Source organism: Alligator mississippiensis, chromosome 2, assembly GCF_030867095.1.
Source record: "Alligator mississippiensis isolate rAllMis1 chromosome 2, rAllMis1, whole genome shotgun sequence".
In the NCBI taxonomy this organism is placed as follows: Eukaryota; Metazoa; Chordata; order Crocodylia; family Alligatoridae; genus Alligator; species Alligator mississippiensis.
In genome coordinates, this window is record NC_081825.1 from 82,194,631 (window position 1) to 82,218,586 (window position 23,956).

Here is a 23,956-nt window from a genome sequence, read left to right on the forward strand (position 1 = left end):
GTTTTTTGTGACACTAGGATCTCCCAGTGTCAAAAAAACCTATCACACTACAAATTAGCAATGCAGCAAATGCCTGCATATGAAGTGCATGTGGTTTGTGGTGCTGCAGACAGGGCTGCAGCACCCCAAACCACACATGTGTGCTCAACTGGATGAGCCCACTATGGCCAAATTTCATTAGCAGTTTCTCAGATTAGGAGATAGAGACTCAATAGTATGGATGTGGTGCAAAACCCATGAACTTTGTTGGTCATATATAACCACTATAAACCATATTCTCCAAATATCATCACAAAGGCACAGTGGGTCACCATAAAATCTATACATTATTATTTCAGTTCATTCTTTCCTTTGCTTGCCTCAAATCCTAGTTATGAATTTGGAACCAATGTCCATAAAATATGACAGTACTGAGTCCTTGGCCATGTCCAGACAAGCGCACATGTGCAGTTTGCAGTCTGCAGTGCTGCAAACCATACGCAACACATATGCAGGCATTCATTAATTAGCAGCACAGTGGGTTTGACATTTCAGTGTCAAAAGACCCACACCAGAAAAAAATGGCGTAGTGCTCATGGAGACAGCATGACTGTCCAAAACTGCAGCCTAACCAGACAGCATCAGCCAGGCTCTGCGCACCCAGATTACCACCACTGGAGCCCTGGGCGGCCCCCAGGAACCCAAGTAAGTCTGCTGAGGCCAGCCCAGGCACTGGCCCCAGCCTCCCCTATCCTACCCAGAGCATTTTCCTCTGTGCTAATCCCATGTGCAGGGGTGTGCACCGGGACAAAAAGCAGTGGTAAGAATTTGTGCCACTGCTTTTTTCCCCACAGTGACTGCACACCCCTGTCATGGGGATGTGGCTCTTATGACTTTTCTGTTTACTCAAATGTAACGAGCTCTGGCTAAATATTCCTTTTTGATTGATCTCAAGCAGTCTTGAAATAAGTTCGAAGCTTTAGAATTCCACTGCTATCGTAGCTTTAAGTTGAGAATAGATCTGCTGGACTTTCAGGGGGAGGTGGCAAATCATTTATTATCTAAAAAAAATGCAGTTTCAGGAAGGCTGAAACTAATTCTTATATAGTTTGAAATGACAGAATGTTTCAGAAACACTGAAAGTTCATTTCAGAAATGTCAAGGTGTACTGTTTCGACATTTCTAAAATATTTCACTTGGGGGGCAGGGAAAAATAGGAAAGCAAAGAGTACTTGGAGAATATCTGCCTATTTTTTAGACTTAGAGACTCATGTTCAAGTCCTTCATCCACCTGAGTGGATTTGACCCCACCACTATCATATTGCTGAAGAGTCCTATGAGCTATGCCCTCTCAATTGTCTGATCTCCTGCGTATGCAGGACTGTCTTTCTTTAGCCTTCTCATGATCCCATCAAGATCTAAGTAGTCTGAATTAAATTCTCTTACTTCACAATTCTCTCCTCAGACTGAAGATACTAATAACCTACAGCACTTCGCATAAGGATGTAATAGAGGAGCAAAGCACAGACACTGCCGCACTAAGACGACAAATCTCCTCAACCATTATGGGTGTAATTGACCTGAATTAAAAATAGCACTCTAGCTTAAGTCATCTTATTTGGGTGACACATTGGAATTGATATAATGATGAAGGGAATATAACCAGTAGGCTGCACTAAGTAAGTGATCTTTCCTATAGTTTTACGGTAAACTCAGATAAAATTTAAAAATTGCAATACATTTCACTATATTTGGAAGCTGGAAACAAGAACAAAAAAAAAGTGAAATATGTTCTATAACTTATTTTTTTATATAATGGCTCTCTGAAAAATGATTTATTTTTCTAATCAGTGTGGAAATTCTGCATTTTATCACTACTCAAAATTTGCCACACATTCCACAAAGAAAGTTTAAAACCACCCAGAACCATCTGAATTTTTCTTAGTATTTCTGAAACATTAGTTGAAATTAAATCAACAAAAATATCTAATCATATTGTTCTGCTATTTATAAATCTATATAAATCACTTGGCTAATAAATAAGTGTCCTATCAAACTTCTGAGCCTGAACTTTTCTGGCAGAGACAGATCTAGTGGACTTTCATTCAGCTAGGAACAGCAGATCTTGTTTTAAAAATGCAAAAAAAAACCTTAGAATTTCATAACACAACATATTCAGGAGCATGACTCTGTGATGTGTTTCGGCCAAAGCTGAGATAAGGCAGCACAATCTTATAATTGTTGCAGCTAAATATACATATATATGTTTTTAGGAAGTGATTTTTTGGAGTTCCTAACTATTCTAACATTTAATTCTTAATGTTGTTTAAATGCATTCACATTTTATATTTTAAATCAGATCAATGATGATTAAAAATGCAATTTCTGATATTTTACAAACTGCATTCAAGAGAGAGAAGATATCAAATTCAAAGACAAGCCGATGAACTTCATTTCATCAATCTACTGGATACAAAAAATCATGGACTAAATATAGACATTGGATTTATGACATATTATAACCTGACTGACATCTGACTCCCCAGGTAAACCCTCCACTTTTAACCAGCTATTCTTATTCTCCTCCCCAAGCTAACTCCTCCTGTCTCTCATCCTTTGACTATAGCTACATTCATTCCCCCTTCCCCTCCCCCACCTGTCTCTCACCTACCAACCACCTCAATTTACATTTTAACTAAGTGGCTTTCTTGCATTTGTACTGGCCTCTGGCTGCGTTACCACTCCATACAGGAAGAACACAGACCACCTGCAGATGCCTGACAAAGGGCGATTGTGCCCAAAAGCTTGCAAATAAGAATTTTTCTAACTATTTGAGTTGGTCTAATAAAAGATATTAGATTTACCCAGAAAACCTTGTCTCACTTAGAACAAAGCATTTAGGGAAGATACATCAAGTAAATCAAAGCATTTAGGATTCTCAGTGAAGCCAGTAGCTTAAATTGCACAAAGACAATGGTTTGCAAAAAAACCCCACATTTGTGAAAATAAAATGTGACTTTGGGCCTTTAAGAAGGAAAATAATCTGCCACATAGAAATCTAGCAAAGGGATTTTAACATTTCTATCTCTTCCCACAAACTACCAACCCATACCTGCCTCTCATCTTCTCAGTGATCAGCATTTCAACCCTATGTCTGTCAAATTTAAAGAATAATGACTTTATGAGTTTTGGTTTTATGACCCAAAACTTTTAAATTAGGTATTGCACACTTCTTTCTGCATTACACTAACATTTCATATCACAGCTCTGAAGAGTGGGAAAGAACATAGGGATATTGATAAACCACTGGAAAAATACATCATATCATTTAATTATTTTGAATAATTTACCTCACCAGAAAACCTTTCATGACACAATATAGTTATTTTGGGATGGCCAAAGGTCCCCACCCTGGGAGCCACATCCAATTCTCCACAGAAGTTCAAGAGCCAGAGAGCGGGGATGAGCACTCATTAGCCACAATTTCGCTACCTATGTAGTAGATAAAGCGGGTTATAGAACAACTTTCAGGTAACTACTAATTGTACTGTTCCCACCTGACTTCGTGGAGCCTCTCCCTTGTGGCCCTAGAGCGTGTGCTAGGGGTCTGCCTCGCGGGTGGCTCCGATTGTTGTGGTGTGGTGTCATGCTCTCCATGGGGAATACCCCAGTACTCGCCTGCCACATCTTGGGTGTTCTGTTCAGTAGTAGGGCTTTCTTCCATCATGGAGAACATTCCAGGCATCATCACTAGCAGGCTTTCCTGGATCTTCACCTCCCCTACACCCCAGCCATACACCAGCCTATCGGTGCCGCTGAACAATGGGTGATTTGGCCTCACCTTGATGTAGTTTCCTCCTCCCTCTCTGCCCCTCCAGCCCTCGGGGCTCTCAACAGTCTTTCTTCCCACTTCCTGGGTTTGCCTGGGATAGGGTGATGGGCTCACTGGTGGGCCTGCAAGGAAAGCTGAAAGAGTTAGGGTTATTTCATCTGGAAAAGAGAAGACTGGGAGGGATTTGATAATAGTCTTCAAATACCTGAAGGGTGATTAAAGAGAGGATGAAGATAGAAAATTCTCTGTGACTGTGTGGCTATTGTGGACAGGACTATAAGCAATGGTCTCAAACTGTGGCAAAGGAGATTTAGGTTGGAGATCAGGAAGAACTTTCACACTATTATGAGACTTATGCAGTGGAACAGGGCCCCTGGGGAGGTTGTGGAATCTCCATCCAGGGAAATTTTCAAGAGCAGATTAGACAGACATGTGACAGGAATGGTTTAGTCAAGGATGATCCTGCCTTGAGCAAGGGAACTAGATGGCCTCATGAGGTCCTTTCCAAACTTAATTTTCTATGATTCTAACTTAAATTTCCCTTGTTGAAGTTTATGACAGCTACTCCTTTTCCTATCTTCTGTGGATGAAAAGAAGATTATTGTCTTTATGTATTTGAAAACTACGGTCAAATCCCTGCTCAGTCTTATTTCTCTATCCTAAATATTCCCAGTTCTGTCCAAACTTCCCATGTAACTTATGGTTACTAGACCTCTAACTACTGTCGTTAGTCACACTGGATTCTTCGGAGGTTGTCTGCATCTTTCTTGAAGTACAGTGCCCAAAATAGGACATAGTACTCCAAATAAGGCTTCATCACTGAGGAATAGAGTAGAAGTACACTTGCCATAGTTTACATGCAACACTCCACTTAATACAGCCCAGATGTTATTCCCTTTCTTTGCAACAACAGCACACCGTTAACTCATATTCAGCTTATGATCCATTATAACATCCAGATCTTTTACTGTAGCACTTCCACCTAGCCAGTCGTTTCCGAATTTGTTCTTGTGCGTTTGATTGTTCCATCACAAGTACTTACACTATTTTGTACTTGACCTTACTGGATTTTATCTGATTATATCTGCACCATTTCTCCAATTTATTAAGGTCACTTTGAATACTAATCCTATGAATATTACTCTCCACCTAGCTTGCTACTTACCCATGCAGGTGGAGCCCAGGACTGTGATTCTCCTGCACCTGCAGTAAGACATAATGGGATCTGATGTTCAGTCCCACAATTACGCCTCCTGCCATGCACATGTAGCATGTCAGGAAGTGTGATTGTGTGAATCACACATCAGACCATATTGTACCTTTACCTGCATGTATGGTAGGGGTCTCAGAAACAGGTTTGACCCCACAATAACTAAACCAATGAAGCCACAATAAATAAAATAAAGCAAAACCTTTCCTTCTTCCTACATCAGGTAATTTTAGCTCTGAACTTCTAAGCCTCCTGGTGGCTCTGTTACTCTAAGTTTAACTGGGGTTGTGAGTGAAAGCGATGACCAGTGAGAGTACTGTGGTCACAACTTGAAAATGTTATTGGGATACAAAACAGCAAAGATTTATTTGTATTAATAAAGACAGTTCCACTGTTTCTCTGTTCCCTTGGGAACTGTCACTGGTTTAGATCCTCTTCTATACTGAACTATGCCATTATATATTTAACACAGGATTTACCATATTTGGTTATGGTCTGGCACTTTGCAAATCCTTTTCCATTTGCTTGTATTATGTTAATGCACCTTATCACTGTCTACAGTGTATGCTCAACTCATGTCATTGGTATATAGGTGAAGCCCAGGTCACATCATGACACAGTCTATGTTACACATGGCCCATGCTGTACACAGTTTATGACATATAGCCTACAGCTATATGTCTACACCACATACAGGCTACAGCTCCACCTTCACTGGTAAATTATCACTTCCAATCTCTCAGCCAGGCAAATTATCATCTGCTAACTGCATGTAGCTGGGTTTTAAGGAGAGCATTTTTTAAAGGCACATATCAGGAAATTTTGTTTTTATGCTAGGCAATATTTTCTGTTAACTAACTGCTATAGACTTCAAGCAGTAGGCAACTGTTGAGCCTCTGCATCATGGTGTACATGTATGAGGTATAGTCATATGGCTGATGAATTCATTTGTGGCTGACAAGCCCAATTCATGAGCGACACAGCTTGTTTCAAGTTTCACAGATCTATATTTTGTCTAAGTCGGAGTCCAAATTTATAGCATGCTTTTTTCTCACTTTGCTTCCATCTTCTGAATCAAAGCTGCTTCATGTTTAGCTGCGCGTAGTTTGAAATGTTTCCTCCAGATCAGAAGGGATTTTCCATGCTCCTCCCAGCTTTCTACTTTGAGGTTGAATGACTTCATATCATTTTTGCATTAAAAGCACTAAAGCACAGCCAAAATGTATTTTAAAAAAAATAATTGGTTCTCTGTCTATGACCTGACCCAAGTTGGGCATTCAAATACTGAACCATACAGAAGCATGCCTGAAAATGCTGGCCTGCCCAGGGACAGAACTGGGGCAGTGAGGGGTAGAAGATATTGTGTTCTTGCCCCAGTAAACCAAATCATTCCAATAACTTCCCCCTCCAGCTAAGTATATTTATATGTGGGATGCAAAATATTCACCTTCTTTATTTCCCAGGGACAGAACTGGGGGTGGGGCACAGCTAGAGGGGATACAGTGATGCAGTTACTTCCTGGCTTGATTCTTGGCTTGCCTAAAGTTTAAAAACAGCTGCTTGGCAGGGGCAGCAACATTGCTATTCAGGCAGCACGGAGGCAGCATTTCATGGCACATTATAATCTACTTGATGCCTTCTAAACTCTTCATCACGCAGGTGTTAGTGACCCTCACTCCTTTTTTAATGGTCTTGATGTTCCACTAATCAAGCTAGGCTTTCTTCTGGACTTCTGATGTTAGTGGCTCTGGAAATATATCTCCTACAATATTTCACAGCCTGAAGACGGTGCTTAGCTAAAAACATGAACTCAGCTGTGGAAATATTAACTCAGGTGAAAGTTAACTCAGGTATGGACATAACTTTCAGTGAAGAACTGAATGTACTATCAAGATACTGAAGAAGGCTGGGTTTTATTTTAAGAACCTGAATAACAGATATGCATTTAATTTTAATGACCACAGGATTAATGAAACAAAGTTTTGCCAAGTTTGTTATAGTAAAGATATGATATAGTAAATTAATGTACATTCTAATAAATTTTATATATTTTTTTTTTTTTTTTTTTTGCTTTTCTCTTAAAAGGAGTAATATAACCATAGGTCCCTAGTATATTAGTAAAATTTCTTGTTTCTTTTTAACTGGAGAAAAATGTGTGTTGTGTTATATGCGATGCTGCAGCACACCATCTCCACCTTCTTTTCAAAGTTCTAGATCTGCTCCTGGACCTGTACCAAGTATGGGTATAAGTCTATTGATTTTTCATCATTTAAACAAGAACTTTCTAATGTGTCTTTGTGTCTCTAAGCCTCATTTTAGAAATATTAGTAAAGCTCCTAATATTGATTTTTATTAGCTGTTTCAGAGAAAATTGAGCAACTCCCCAGAGATCTTCAAGGCCATCAATACACCTGGCATTAAACACCTTTTAATAGAAGTTCAGAATTCATTATAAAAGCCCAAAGTCAGATGCTGAGCAAGTCCTAATTTTGACTCTAATGTCTTGGAGCATTTAAGTCTATTCTGGAGGAAGAGCTATAGAGAATGGACCTTTGAAAGAGAATGAATGGACATGGTCTATCTAGTGTGAGATTAGCAGCCTCTTATGAGAAGAATAGTCTTATACTTATCTAAGAATACATGTCAATGGGTGTATCTACACATACATTTATGATAGCTTAAATTTACTGCGCAGTAAGCAGGAATAGGCCAGCATCTACATATACAGACATTAAAGCACATTAGTGTGTGTAGACTGACTTGGAACTAAAGTTAGTCCTAAATCAGTCCACGCACACAGTGTTACTATGCAGCAAGATGTCTACACATGTGTTACTGTGTAGTAACTAATCAGGCATGATGCAGGTATCAAATTTACACTCAAGAAAGCATAAGTCACTATATTTACTGTGCAGTATGGTGAGCATGTATAGGCATGTGCCCGGACTGTGCAGAAATTTCAGTTACTGCACAGTAAATAACATGTGTAGATGTGCCCAATGAGTCTTACATTTTAACAAGAGAGAAACTCCTCCTCTCTCAACATTCAGTATGAAACTCAGACTTAGATGTGGAAGTGGGCACACTGATCTCAGCAACAGATTTCTGTCCATAATCGGTAGGTAAACAATATTTTTAAAGATTTTCCTGTGCTAATAAATAATTATAGGTACATAAATAAACTTAATGTAACTGGTAAACTAATCTCTATTAACAACACTCCTTTTTTCTTTTGTACAGATTTTTTTTTTCTTTTTTAGGGCTGGAAGGGACCTCGGAAGATCTTTGAGTCCAGCCCCCCACCCAAAGGGCACAAAGTCAGCTGGGGTCATAGGATCCCAGCAAGATAAGCATCCATTTTTTCTTGAAGGAGTTCAATGTAGGCGCCTGAACCACCTCCAATGGGCAGGCTATTCCAGACCTTGGGGGCTCGGACAGTAAAGAAATTCTTCCTTATGTCCAGCCTGAAATGGTCTTGTAGTAGTTTATAACTGTTCAACCTCATCATCCCTTGGGGTGCTCTAGTGAACAAATGTTCCCCCAGATACTGGTGGTCACCCCTGAGCCTGTGCTTATTGGTGGCCAGGGGTGGCCATCAGATCACCCCTGAGCCTGCACTTTTCCAGGTTAAAGAGCCCCATAGCTCTCAGCCTGTCATCGTAAGGTCTGTTTTCCTGACCTCTGATCATGCACGTGGCTCTTGTGATGGCCAGAACCAGAGGGATTAATAAGCAATAAATATGTGCTTCTTAGAGGCATTTGGTATTTTGCCTAAACAGGTAATATTAGTTAATATAAAGCTTGTAAGTTTGTAAACCGCAAATGTAACTTGTCTGTCATAAGTTTAATCAAAATGAAAAAATTAACTGTTCATGGAACTGACTGGGCCCCATAGACAAAGCTGGAGCTGTAAGATTAGGTGACCTAAAGGTTTCTGCTCAGGGTTCAGCTTTAATGATAAAAAACTGGATCCAACTGCCTGGCACACCCAACACATTCCAGGAAAGCACGTCCCAAGAAAGCATATTCAAAGAAAACCTAAAAGGGGTTGGGGCTTAGGTGAAGCAATGTCAATTTCAAACCTAAAGGTGCTACATTATAATTTGCTTATTGGATAAACCCAAGTCTAGGTAGTAACCTTTTATGATAATTTTTAACACCTTTCAATCCCATAGGGTAACAGCTATAGGGCAACATTGTGAGTGACTCTAAAGCCAACAGATTAGCATAAGACTAGGTATAAAAAGTGCATGCATCAGGTGACCAGCAGGAAGGAGGTAACAGAACAGTAATTTCTGTTCCACTCCTGGACCCCGGACTCCCAGTGTGAATGAGGATCAGATCCTGATCAAGGGATCTTCCCCGGTAATCCCTCTGACAGTGTTGATCAGGAATGCCTGACTTCGCTGGAATCATTTGATGTGTACCTGGCATTGAGGGACTATCAATAAGTTGCCAGCCCATGTCTGTCTCTCTGTTGTTTTGAAAAACCCAGTGGCTAATACCCTCGCAGTGCTCAGTTGGCCTGTGACAGAATTGATCCATCTATCTGTTGTTATCTGTTATTATTATTTACTATTAACTCTTTAATACTGCATTATCTGCTTATCGCATTTATCTTTCTGTTAACTGTTGTGTGTGTGTAAGCTATAATAAATTTGCCTTTACTTCACTCCCAACTTTGCCTCCTCAATCCAAAACTTAACCAAACAGCTCAGTTGGCCTATAATAAAATTGATACACTCACAGAGCCCAGCTGGCCTGTGACAGCTCTTCTCTGGACTCTCTCAAGCTTCTACACATCCTTTTTGAATTGTGGGGCCCAAAATTGGACGTAGTACTCCAGCTGCGGCCTCACCAAGGCCGAGTACAAGGGGAGAATGATGTCCCAGGATTTGCTTGAGAAGCATCTATGGATGCAAGCCAGTGTTTTGCTCACTTTACTAGTTGCAGCATCGCATGGAAGACTCATGTTCATCTTGTGGTCAATGATGACCCCCAAGTCTCTTTCTTCCGTAGTGCTAGCCAGCATAGCACTGCCAAGCCTATAAGGATGCTGCAGGTTTTTCCTCCCAAGTTTGATTGCATTTTTCAGTGTAAAACACCATCAGATTCTCATCTTCCCATTTGCTAACCCTGTCCAGGTCAGCCTGGATCGCCCTCCTGTCTTCAGGTGTGGATGCTTTGCCCCAAAGTTTGGTGTCATCAGCAAACTTGGCCAGTCCACTTCTGACTGCAATGTCCACACCATTAATGAAGATGTTGAACAGTATGGGTCCAAGGTCAGAGCCTTGGGGGACCCCACTGGTCACAGGGCACCATGATGATTGACTTCTGTCAATTACCACCTTCTGGGTCTGACCACGGAGCCAATTTCCCAGCCAGCGGATCGTGGTGAACCCAAGGCCACAATTGGCCATTTTCACCAAGAGGTGATCATTCATAGATGTTAGGGTCGGAAGGGACCTCAATAGATCATCGAGTCCGACCCCCTGCATAGGCAGGAAAGAGTGCCCGGTCTAGATGATTCCAGCTAGATGCATATCCATGATCTGGTATCATGGGATACCAGATCAAAGGCTTTTTTTAAGTCAAGATATATGACATCAATCTCTTCTCCCTTGTCCAGGTGATAGGTCACCTGGTCATAAAAGGAAATGAGATTGGTCAAGCAATACCTACCCGCAACAAACCCATGCTGGCTATCCCTCAGGAAGTTGGTGTCAGCCAATCCGTTAAGGATGGCCTCTTTAATAAACTTTTCTAAGGCCTTCCCTGGGATAGTTAAGTTATTGTTCTTGACGGTTCAGCTGATTATAGTAATTGTCCTCAAATGCTCTGAGTGCATAGTTTATTCCTTCCTTGATGCTACTTTAGGAAAGTTTGGTTGGAGTATTTTAGGTATTCCAGTTAGTGCAGAGAAAAAATATTGCCATTTTCAAACACAAAGGCATGTCATTTTTACATTTTCTGTGAATATTTTTTGACAGTGAACTGGGGTTTCTCATTATCATCATCATCAGGACTTTCATTAACACAGTATCAGATAACTATTTTAAGTTCTCCCATTATGTTACCAATTATATTACATGCAATACAGTATTGGAGGGGTTGTCAACCAGGGGTACACGTACCCTTAGGAATACTTAAAAGGCAGTAGGGGGTACATAGACCTCCACATGCATATGCACAGCTGTAGTGCAGCACACAGATGGCCAGGAATGGCCACCTGCTAAGTTTGTTGTGGGGGGAGGGAGTGGGGCTGGGGAAGGGGCTGCCTAGCCAGGGTGGGACACAGGACTGAGTCACAGGGAGTGGGCAGCAGCTCCTGCCACTACACAACCCTGGGAGGGCATGGGGGCCATGTGCCCCCAGATCTTCACATGGGCTGGGCTGGGCTGGGGCCATGTCAGGCTCTTCCTGACAGGGGTTTGGGCCATGCTGAGCTCAGGGCAGGTGATGTTGGCACTGGGAGGGGGATTGGGGGGGCTACAGTGAATTTTGAAGTAGCTGCAGCCTCCTCCCAATAGCCCCACTCCTGTAGGCCCCTGCAGTGAGGGAGAGAGTGGGGCTGGGGCTGAGGCTGCCCAGTCAGGGCAGAGCATGGGATGGAGCTGTGATTGGTTTGTCCGAGGGGGGGGATGCAGCAGGTGGAGATTTCTGCCAATGTAAGCACTGTGGAAGGGCATGGTGGTGTGTGCCCCCAGATCTGCATGTAAGGCACGGTGGGCTGGGTCTGGGGCAGCATAGGGCTGTTCCCGGCAGGGGACTGAGATGGGCTGCACTGGGAAGGGGAGTTGGAGGAGTGTTGCAGAGCACGGAGGTGCTGCTCCTAAAGAGGGGAGAGTGCTGGGGAAAGAGCCCTAGCAGTGAGTAAGGACTCCAGCTGTGGGTTGCCAGGGCAACTGGAGCCAACAAGAGATCGCACCTGCTGGTGGTCAGCTGATTAAAAGGGGCAGGGCCTGGCTCCCTTATAAACCTTAGGAGCTGAGACCAGAGGCAGTTCCCTGCCAGCAGCTCAGGAGGAAGGAGCTCTCTGCTGTGGAAGAGAAGAGAAGCCTGATGAAGGAGCAGTGCCTGACACAGCTGCAAGATGAAGAATCTCTGGTAGGCTTGAACATGATTATAGCCACGCGGCTTCTGTTTATGTTATAGCCTATGGGCTTGTGTTTGTGTTACTGTTTGTTACCGGTGGTTTAGGTGAGGCTATTAGGGGTTGTAGGAGGCCTCATATGGGATTCACGGCAGTGTGAGAACCCCAGCGCCAGCAGGGGTGCAGCATTGGGGGTGCACAGACCCCAGCCCCAGAAAGGGGCAGTTGAGAAGCCCCAGAGCTGTGGCATTGCTGAGAAGCCCCAGTGCGGGTGTGGTGAGCTCCAGAGAGCGGGGCAGCCTTACTAAGGAGGCCCTGGAGAGAGGGCAGCATTGTGGAAGGCCCCAGAAGAAGGCAGCTTTACTGAGAAGGCCCTGAGAGAAGTCAGTGCTTTGAGAAGTGTCAGACAGAAGGCGTGGAGAGAGACAGGGCTGCGGAGAGCCCAAGAGTCAGAGAGGGTGTAGACCCAGACCGGACAACATCTATTCCATCGGTGAGGCATAGACTGCAGTGTAGGGGAGGAAGCAGAGCCGCGGATGGCACCCCCTGGCACCGGGGCAGTACAATAGGCAGCCTCCCGCTCGCAAGAACATCATCATAATTTCCATCAAGACATGGCAGGTGAGTACAGGGTGGGACACAAGAACCCTAAAGCAGGATCCAAGGGTGCCCCACACAAGGCGCGGAGTACTAGGAAGATGGCACTAGGAAGGGTGACCTGTTACAGGGAGCTATGGAGAATTCTGGGGTGGCTGCAGCCCCTCCCATATCCCCCTTCCAGCACTGCTACCCACTCCAAACACAACTCATCCCAGCCCCAGCTCAGCTGTGCCCCACATGCAGATCCGGGAGCACATGCCTCCCATGCCCTTCCAGGGTGCATGCAGCAGCAGGAGCCATCACCCCCCACACCTCCTGGATGAGCCACTTGTGTTTCTGCCCCATGCTCCATCCCAGCTGAGCAGTGCTGCCTGCCCTGCTCCAGCCCCATCCTCAGCCCCACTCCCTCCCTCACCATGGGGGCCTACAGGAGTGGAGATATGTGGGGGCTGTAGCCACTCCACAATTTACTGTAACCCCTCTCAACTCTTCTCCCACAGCTGCCACCACCCACCCCGAGTGCAGCTTGGCCCAGCCCCTGCCAGGAAGAGCCATGTGCCCAGCCCACCCACCCCCTGCAAGCAGATATGGGGACACACGCCCCTCCCCCATACTCTTTTGAGGTGTGCATAGTGGCAGGAGCTGCCACCCATGTGGCTTAGTCCTAAACCCTGCCCTGCCTGGGCAGCCTCTGCCCCACTCCCTCCCCCACTGCTGGGGCCTTGATCTGCTCCCCCCATCAGCAGTGGCCTGCTCTTGCCCTCCACATGCAGATCTAGGGGTACATGCCCCCCCATGCCTCCCAGTGTGTGCACAGCAGCAGGAGCTGCCCCCCTCTCTGCACCCCCTGGATGACCTGCTCATGGCTCCATCCAGCACCCCACCATGCCCTGGCTGAGCAACGCCTGCCCCTGCCCCACTCCCTCACCATGAGGCCTCGATCTGCCCCCCCCCCTTAAAAAATGAGAAAAAATATAAAGGGGTACATGAGGTGAAACTTCGAGACGGATACGGTACACTTGTTTAAAAAGGTTGAAAACCCCTGCTGTATTCTTTAGAAGATTTGGAGCATGGGAACAACTGATTGGCTACTAGATGTATCAACTGCAAATTACTTAGCTACATCTATGGGGTACAGAATATTCCTCTAACAAAGTACCTCATCACATGTTTTATCAAATTAGAGCCTTGCTGTTGACTTGAAAGGGAGCAGAATCAGGTCTAAAAGATACAAGATAACAAGGTCCTAAGAATATGCAATATTAGCCAAATCCTTGTCTTGGTTATGCCAGGCAGTAAAATCCCTATTGAAATTCAGTAGTATGGAATTTTGTCCTCTGGTACAATAGTGAATATTACAATCTAGAATTTTGCCCCATGTTACAAATCATGAATGTTAGAATCTTGATTAATAAAAATAGAAGATATTGTGTTCTTGCTCCAGTAAACCAAATCATTTCAATAGCTCCCCCTCCAGCTAAGTATATTAATGTGTGGGATGCAAAATAGCCACTTTCTTTATTGTTCCCTCTCTTTCTTTCTCAGTCTCTCAGCAGGATTTCAGGTAATGAGGTTTTGGGGTGGATTTTTTTATTTTGTTTGTTGTAATTTTGTATGCTACATTTGCCCTGATGTTAATGAATTCTTCATAATACAAGAAGCTATTCTATTTAGGTGGTAGGGCAATTATTTGTAAAATAATTTTCACTGTTTTCAGAACTGCCCTATAGGATGAGATATATAAAGCTATAAAACATTTTTTTCCTTCAAACCACACAACCTATTATGTATTGGTTAATCTAGTACATGGTACTGTGTGGTCCATCCAGAACAAGACCTGGGTAGGGCCACATGGGGAAGACTGAACTACCAATTCCTCATACAGTATTGGCCTTACACATAAAGGTGATGTTCTCAAGAACCTCTAAATCACTTAGGAGCATTAAGTTCTATGGAAAGTCAAGTGCTTTGGAAAATATCAATTAAAAAAGAATACCTGTTTCTCTGTGCCTAGTAGTTTTCATGAGCTCCAAATATATTTAAGATTAAGATTATGGCTGCTTGCAGATGCTAAAAAAATGAACACGCTTAACTTTAACTTGGCACATTCCTGCGCCCAGCCCCGCACATGCCCAGAAGAGGCAGAACCTTAACTTGAACTGGATTGCCTGACATCAGTAAAGATTGGTGGTTTACTGGGGGCTTTTTGGCACTTTTATATAATAGCTGATTGAATCAGCTTTAACTAAAAGTGCCAAAACACCCTTCTGAAGCACCCAATTTATACAGATTCTGTAGAGTGGGTTGAAGTGATGTGCTGCTTCCTCCTGGAAAGCAGGGAGTTTTTTTAATGTCTGCAAGCAGCCTATGAGACATGCTGAACAAAAATGTGCTGCTAGAATGTCCTACTAACCTAAATTAACTTTGCAGGTATTCAGCAGTATGCAAGGTAAATTAGCCCAGGTGCAAGGATATATTCACACTGCTAAGCTGCTTCCAGTGGGTAAAACAGCATTGCTTATATAGCACTGCATAATGTTGTCTAGACATATACTTTCTTGCAAATATATTTTGCAAGACAAGAAACATTCTACTATTGTAACAATAAATCAATGATAAAAATAAAAACATTTTGAAAAATGCATCTTTTCCTCTTTCTAGTATTTATAATGCACCAGGTGAAGATTATAAACTGTTGTTGAAGTCTTTTATAACCAACATCCCACTCTCAGTTCCAAAATAATTCCCCCACAAACAAAAGAACTTTTTTGGCACCATAGAAACACATCTCTTTTGAGAAAAGGTAATTAATTATTTATATTAGAGATCCAATACAAACTAAAGACTATCCTTTTCATCATACTGTTTATTCAAACAAGGTTTATGAAGAAAAGAAAAAGCAGCAAATCAAAGTGGCAACCTTCAGAGTACATACAGACATTTAGGGAGGTTAGATTGGATTAAAAATGGCCACTCAATCTAAGGTAAATTGGGATGGCAGTTTAGTCAGGGGGTTTGAGAGGGATAGGGGGATAAGAGGGGTGTGGGGAGTGAGGGGGAAAGCAAGGTCTGCAGGGGGGTTTGGGGGAATTGAGGGGGTGAGAGAGGTCTTCAGTGGGGAGGGGGGCTATAGGAAGGTTTAGCAGTATTAGGGGGGCTAGTGGGGTCTGCAGGGGACTTAGAGAATCAGACAGCCAGCAGAGGTCTACAGTGGGGGCTAGGGCATTGGGGTCCATGGGGGGACATGGGGAGATCAGGGAGCTAGCAGAGTCCACAGGAGTGTTGGGAGGGAAGGGGGACTAGTGGACTCTGGGAGGGTCTTGGATTCCACCACCCCCCTCCTATCCTGCCAAACCTTTCCATATCCCTCCCCCCCCACCCCCAATCAGTGGAGGGGTTGTCAGGATCAGGGAAACTAATGCCACCTGCCCTGGACATCCCAGTTATCCCCCCCAGTGCTGCTGAACTGCCTCTGATCCTGCATACTGCTCTTGGGGGGCCAGATTTACCAGCATTCACTGTTCCTGGCAGGCTGACTCAAGTTGGTAGGGGTGGGGGGGAGCAACAGGTGGATCAGGAGGGCTATCCCTGCAACAACCTGCACTTGTCCAGGAGCAGGGCTATTTTTAGGCCTTCAAGCCCCAACCCTCAGATAACGCCCCCCCCCCCCCCAGGAAACTAACCCCCTGATCTACCTTCCCCTCCCTCCACCCTGACTTAGTTCCATTGGTTCCTGCCAATCATAGGGTAGCCATCATTGGTTAATATCAGTAAAACCATCACTAGGAGCAGCTGGCAGGATAGGGGCTTGCCAGACTTGGGGTGGGGGGGGCCTGGCTGGATGTTCCATAGGAGTTGTCTGTCTGGGATTGAGGGGAGGGGTTGGGGGGCTAAAAATAGCTTAGTGCCAGGAGAGGGTGGGGAGAGGTTGGAAAATTGCAGCCCTGGGCAGGAGCCAGTGACTGGTCTTTCCTACCCACAGGGCTGTGTTGGAAACCGTGCAGAAGTTTAGTTAGATCTGTCTCGCCACCCCCAGTCTAAGTCAGACTACCTCCAAGGTCCAGTTAACTCACATCGGGTCAGCCATTTTCAGACTGATCTAACCTTCCTCAATGTCTGTACAATTCACACTTAGATCAACCTAACTAGGGATGTAAGTATAAGGTCAGCCCCTGAGTGAATGTAGTTAGATTGTGTGGCCATTTTTAATTCAATCTAACCTCCCAGAATGTTTGTACCTAGCCTCAGTTACACAAAGTTTTATTGTTAGCCTGTTTACAGGAAATGTTGCTTTTTGCATGCTTTTGGCCAAATCCTGTGATGTGCACAGGGGCAGGCAATTACTTTGGCTGGAGGGTCACTTACCAAGTTTTGGCAAGCTATTGAGGGCTGCATGGGTAGCCCCTCCCCTTGACAGGTGCCCTGCCTCCTGGTCACCATCTTGTGACTGGAAGTCCCAGCCCCTAAACCCTGACCCTTGCCACTAGACATCCCTCCACTTGCCCCTGGAAGTACTCCTTTCAGCAAGGGGTTTTGCCATCTCAGAACCAGAAAAATACCAAATTTATATTCTAAAAAGTGAACATCTACAACATTCATTACTTTGATTTCAAAAAATATTTTTGTCCTGCTTTACATGTGTTTGTGTAGTGTACATAGAGTGGACTGCACAATAGCTTAAAATGAAGTCTTACTCTTCTATATTGTTGGGGGGTGGGGGTCATGGGTGCAGGTATAGGTTTGTGGGGGGCTGTGGGTGTGTGGGGGGGAGGAGAGGGTATGGGTGTGTCTGGGGGTTTTGTGGGAGGGTACGTATGGGGGGTGTGGGGTAAGGGAGCATGTGGGCATGTATGTGGATATGTACAATGTGGCTGGGTATGCAGTTTGTGGGAGGCTGTGTGTGGGAGGAGGGTGGCTGGGGTGTGAGAGGGGGTGTGGGGGTCTGCATGTATGGTGGTTAGGGTAGCCATCATAAAGGACATTCTGTTTTTCTGCTACTCTGCCCTGTATTAATATGAAACCTGATGCCTTTGTCATCTATTTTTTTTTTTCTTCAAGGAAAAAATAGAGAACATAAAGGCATCCAGTTTCATATCAATAGAGGGCGGAGGACAACCAGACTGTCTTCTATGATGGTCACCCTAATGGCAGTGTGAGGGGGTGTGTGGGTACATGTGTATGGTAGGGTCAGGGCCAGCCCACAATTTTTTGGGGCCCCCTGCCCCAAAGAAGCTGGTGGCAGGGGGGGAGGCAAGCAACCAGACATGAGGCCGGGGGGGGGGGTGAGCAGCCAGACGCAGGTGCAAAGGTGGATTAATGTTTACTGGGGCCCTGGGCAAACACAAAATTGGAGGTCCTCTCTCCCCATGGGAGCTGGGCTTGAGGGGGTGGGGAGGCAGGGCACCTTCCCTTCCTGATGCTGACACGGAGGTGGCAGGGACCATGCCAGGCTGGGGGATGTGGCACATGCCCACCTCTTCTCCCTGCCCCCCCCCCCATCCCACCATGGCCAAACATGCACACACATACAGGTGTGCACACAGAAGGGCACACATTATGCTCACTCACTCTGCACATGGACACACAGACACAAGCATATGCTCCCTGCCAGGAACAGAGAGGCATGCATGCATACATGTACACACAGATACACATGCACACAGGTGCGCACTCTATTCACTCACTCTCTGCATGTGGACACACAGACACAAACACACTCTCCCTGCCATGAACACAGACACATGCATGCACACACAATGAATCAGTACCCTGCATCCTGCCATGGTGTGTAGGGACCCCCCCCCCCCCCACCCCTTCCCAGGCTCCAAACCCTACACATACACCCATAGTCCCCCACACCTTCACAAATACCCCCCCCCACACACACACACAGTTCAAAAATAGCCTCTCATGATTTACATACCACATTTCTTGATTTTTAAGTTTGTCTCATGAATTTTGACAGGTGGGGGTGCAATAAAATACTGCATTGATTTTATGCCCTCCCCCAATCTGGTTGACATCTGATACCTACATGTAAATAACCCACTGTTCCCTGGAGCCCTCCTAATTTTGCATTCCTATAAACACCTACTAATTACATGCAATATCTGTTAGCTTATTTTGTAACTAAGCATACTCAAAAACTCTTGAGACTGAAAATGTTATTGTTTAATAGTTTGGGGAACTGCTTTTTACAAAAAGATAAGAGGATATATATCCTATCCTAAAGAATTTATAACCTAGCAAAGGCACACACAAAGCAGACTAAACACAAAATGCTTGAATCTTCCCTTATTTTCAATTTTGCACTGTTGTAATAACATATAGTAGCATAAAACCAGAATAACAGAGTAGCACACTGGCCCATGTAGTACAACTGAAGCATTTAGCAAGGTTCATGTTGAAAAAGGTTCCTTGAAGAAGTCCTTTCTCTTGAACATTCAATTCTGTTCCCTATACTACTTTCATATTAATTCTTTCTGTGATAAGAATGAACTAATCTTCCTCCATAATGAGAATATTATATCTCTATATAATCTCTAAAGAATTTATATCTCTAAAGTGTTCAAGAAATGCCTGAGAGACACTAGCATTGGATTTTTTTAGTCTCTTTACAATGCTTTTTGCAACTCTAAAGAAAAACTTTGGAATCCTCCTCTGAACCATTTTACTCAACTGACAATCATATTTTCTTTCATTCATTTTCTGTCCATGAAACTAATGTAATACTGGTGCCAATGGTTTCACAGCAGGGGTGCTCAAGCTCCAGCCCATGGGCCAGAATGTTAACTAACACTCCCATGCTGCCAAATTTCCTGACCCGGGGGGAGCCCCTCAGGCCAGATAACATGGCCCTGTCCCAGCATACCAGGTCATTGCATGGCTAGATCCAGGCAGCAGGGTAGGATGCTGTGCAGCAATATCTGGTGTGCAGGGTTGGGCCAGTGCATATTCATATCTGGTACACAGCCATATCCAGCATGTGGGATCAGGCTAGCATGTGGCAATATTGGGCTGCCTCATGGCTAAATCCAGGGATCTGGAGTCTCATCAGCATGCAGGGTCAGGCTGGCACATGGTGAAATCTGGGTGCATGGGGTTCAGTTGACACATGGCTGGATCCAGTGTGCAAGGTTAGGCTGACATGTGGGATCACACCTGAAGACTGAATCTATCTTCCAGCACTATGAAGGATCAGGCCCACAGACTGACTCCATGCTACCTATTCAGCCTGCAATGTCCAAAGGTTGGGCACCACTACATTGAAGGAACTACGGATTACAAGGAACCCACAACATGCATGTGATCCACAAAGAAAGATTTGCTCAAGGTCACACAGGTCAGCAGTAACAAGGTAAGGAATTGGACCTGATCTTTGAGGGTTCCAGGTCAGCCCCTGACCACTGGGCTACCTTTCCTCCCTTCTATTTTTCCTTTTATATTTTTAAAAGTATATGTTTCCTTAATATCTTTTCCTTTGTCAGTGTATCTGCTTATTTGACCATCACTTCAAAACTTCCTAATTTCTCTTCATCCATATTTTTAAGTGGCAGGAAAAAAAATTAAATGAACTTGAAAGTAAAGCTGTATTTTCAAATAGGCATTTCTGATGGAAATCAACTATTTTTGAACACCATTTGCAGAAACAGAAAGCATGGGAATCCAGTGTCAGAGACTATGGATTGTTCTACATTTTGATTTATTATTGGTTTACTTGTAGAATAATTTTGCTATGCAACAATGCCGGCCAGGAAGCTGAATTTCAATTCTACAAGAACTTTCAAGATTTGGGGTTTTCATTCCAAATCATGCCAAAACATCAGAATCGCCCCACACTTTTTTTTTTTTTCTTTTCTCTTTCTTTTTTTTTTTCTTAATAGAAATGAAATTTCAGAGTATTTTGCTTCCCATATTAGGAATATTTTCCTGTTTCCAAACAAGTCTCCAATCCCTTGGAGTCCTAATTCCGTTGGGCCAGTGCCATGGTGAAATTCTCACTCTATACTTGCAAGATCAAAAGATGGACCTGGGGAGCAAATAAATATTTCTACATAATTGTACATACCTGGATGAATTGTATGATTACTGCTATCACAATAATTAAATAGGAGGAAAAATGGCTTTTATTTTAAATATTTTAGGTAAATAATTTAAAGTAGAAAAAAAGGGTCAAGTCTCATTCACTTTCCTTATTTCTTCTTCTTCAAATACTTCTGTAATATTCAAATTCATTATCCTTGGATTCCAAAACAATTTTAATGTGAGTAGTGTATGCATATATATAACATTCAGGTCTAGGTATTATTTGGTAGGATCTGCAAGTCACAATAACAAGATTGTCGTCATCAACATCATGTCAAAATGCACAAATGACCTTGGATTGTGTTCCTGATACATTCACCCAGCCTTGGCATATAGCAAATAATATCAAGCTGTTATTTTAAATGGTAATATTGAAATAGCTGAATGCTTCTTGGTTCTGTCAAGACATTGCAAGAAGAACCTGCTTCTGTGAGTGACAAATTCATTGATGCTGTCACCCACTGAAAATGAAAACTGAAAAACTTTGCTGTCCTTCAGCAGTTTGTAGGTGAAGATCGCTAATCTTGGAAATGCAAAGTACTGCATTTGATTGAGTGAACCTAATAGATAAACTCTTCTACATGTACAAAGTTTCAACAGAACTATAGCTCATGATTCAGTAATAATCAGTAGTACAATTGCAGAGTGCTTGATTTTTTGCTGAAATAATCTCTTATCCTGAACTATTTCAAAGTTTAATTGTCTAACAAATCATACGTAAACCAAACTTCTAGAGAAGTTAACAGGAAACTGATGCATTCTCTTTCAACCTGGAAATGCTAGGCTGATGATATTACAGTGCAATCCCTCTGACTTCTATTAAAAGTTATATCAGAGATGAATTTGCCAATTATACTAAAATAATTTGTGAAAATATTTAAAGTATTTTAAAGAACTCTACAATTAAAGTTGTCCACTAAACCTTTCTTTGGGGGGAGGTGACCGTTAATTGTTATTTGCTGACCTTTTTCATAGTAATTATAAAGTGTATGTAAAGATACTTTGTTCATTTTCACCATGTACTTACAGTAATGTCTCACTTGAACAGCTCAGTAGGGCTGTGCAAAATTTCTCTAAGGGTTTCGTTTTGAAGGTGTTTTGATGCATTTCGAGCTTGAAACAGTGAAATGGAAACAAAACAAAAAGCATCAAAACAGCTTTGAAATGAAATGAGGGCGCTGAAAATGTTTTGAAAGTTTCGAAACAGCCTGGTGGTGGGAGGCAAGGGAGAACCAGTCCTGCATTCTGATTGGCTCCGCCAGCCCCATGGAGCTCAGCCCAATGGCGGGAGGTGCAGCGCAGCCCCAGCTCTGCCCGCCTCCTGCCACTGGGCTGCACTCCAAGTGGCTCTGCAGCCTCATGGAGCTCAACCTGGTGGCAGAAGGCAGAGCACAGTGCTAGCTCTTTCCACCTCCCCCCATCAGGTGGTGCTATGAGTGGCTCCACAGACCTGGCTCTGCCCACCTCCTGCCACCAGGCTTAGTGCAATAGGGCTGTAGAGGTGCTCAGAGTGCATCCTGGCAGTGGGAGATGGGCAGAGCTGGAGCTGCACTCCACCTCCTAACACAAGGCTGAGCTCCATCGAGCTACAGAGATGCTCAGAGCTCAACTGCGTGGTGGGAGGTGGAGTGCAGCCCCAGCTCTACCTGCCTCTGGCCACCGGGCTGAGCTCCATGGGCCTGTGGAGCTGTTTGGAGCTCAGCCCAGTGGTGGGAGGTGAGCAGAGCCATGGCTGCACTCTGCCTCCTGCCACCGAGCTGAGCTCCATGGGGCTGCAGAGCCACTTGGAGCTCAGCCCAGCGGCGGGAGGCAGAACATAACCCTGGCTCTGCCCACTTCCTCCCAATGGGCTGAGCTCCATGTGGCTGTGGAGCCACTCAGAGCACAGCCCAGTGGTGGGAGGTGGGTAGAGCTGGAGCTGCACTCTACCTCCCACTGCCAGGCAGAGATCCATGGAGCCTGACGCTGGTTGTGTGCTGGTCTCAGGCAGCAGCAGCAGCCTCCTGTCATCTGGTGCAGATCCAGGGGCCCACACCCCTGGGAGGAGTCTGGCACAGCCCTCCCAGAGGTGCAAGCCTCCAGATCTGCATGCCGGATGATAGGAGGCTGTCACTGCCAGCAAATTTTGCTTTCAAAACTTTGAGGTGCAGTTTGAGAAACCTCTGCACCTATCTCCTTGAAACTTGGCAGGCTTACTGCCCTGAGAAGGGGCTACCATTCCTGCAATTTCCATCCAAAGCAGGCCTGAAATGACATTTCAAGCATTTTCATGATTCCCCATTATAGCCTACGGGCAAAGCGTCAAAACAGCACAACAGTTTTGATGAAACAAAACATAACAGTGCTTCAAAATTAAACAAAATGACAAAACAAAACACTGTCATTTTGAAATGGCGAAAAGGATGGTGAAATGAAACAATGGTGTTTCTCACAGCCCTACAGCTTAGGCCAGGAGAGATTAGTTTATGTATGCAGCTAGATACATCCAATTTCCAAACCTGATAGATAGCATAGTGATGGACACAAAGCACCATTCAAGCAGCATTTAGACTAAGCAGAATTTAGATTACACTTGCACTACTGTAAATAATTATGTGGGGTTCAGGCAATGAAATATTAGGCTGTATGTGAACAGACTGACCTACACCTTCATAGGAATTGTCCAGAAGAAGAGCAGGTGCAACTTTGCATTAACTAGCAAATCAGCTCTAGTAACATGATTTGGTAATGAGTTAGGCAAGTGCAGTAAAATTCAGTTTCTCTATATTGTCACATGAGGCTTATTGGTACAACAAATGATAATGAAAATAATAGCTAACTTTTGTTTCTAAGAATTGAATTGGAGACATTTTGAAGGAATAACGTCAAAAAATTGGACTATACCTTAGAATATCTTTACCATCTTGTATTATTATCTTCTTCTGCAGTAAGCTAGGCATAGTTAAGACATTTTACAGAAACGAAAAAAAAGACTAAATGATTTTCAGTAAAAAACAAACAAACTGGAAGAAACATACTTATGGAATTAAAGCTAATTTTCTCAACATAAATTCATAATTTTAATGATAAATTTATCATTTATAATCATTTACAGTTATTCTATTAGTTTGCTTTACATCATTAAATTATAAATTAATTAAAATAGTAGTGCCCTCTA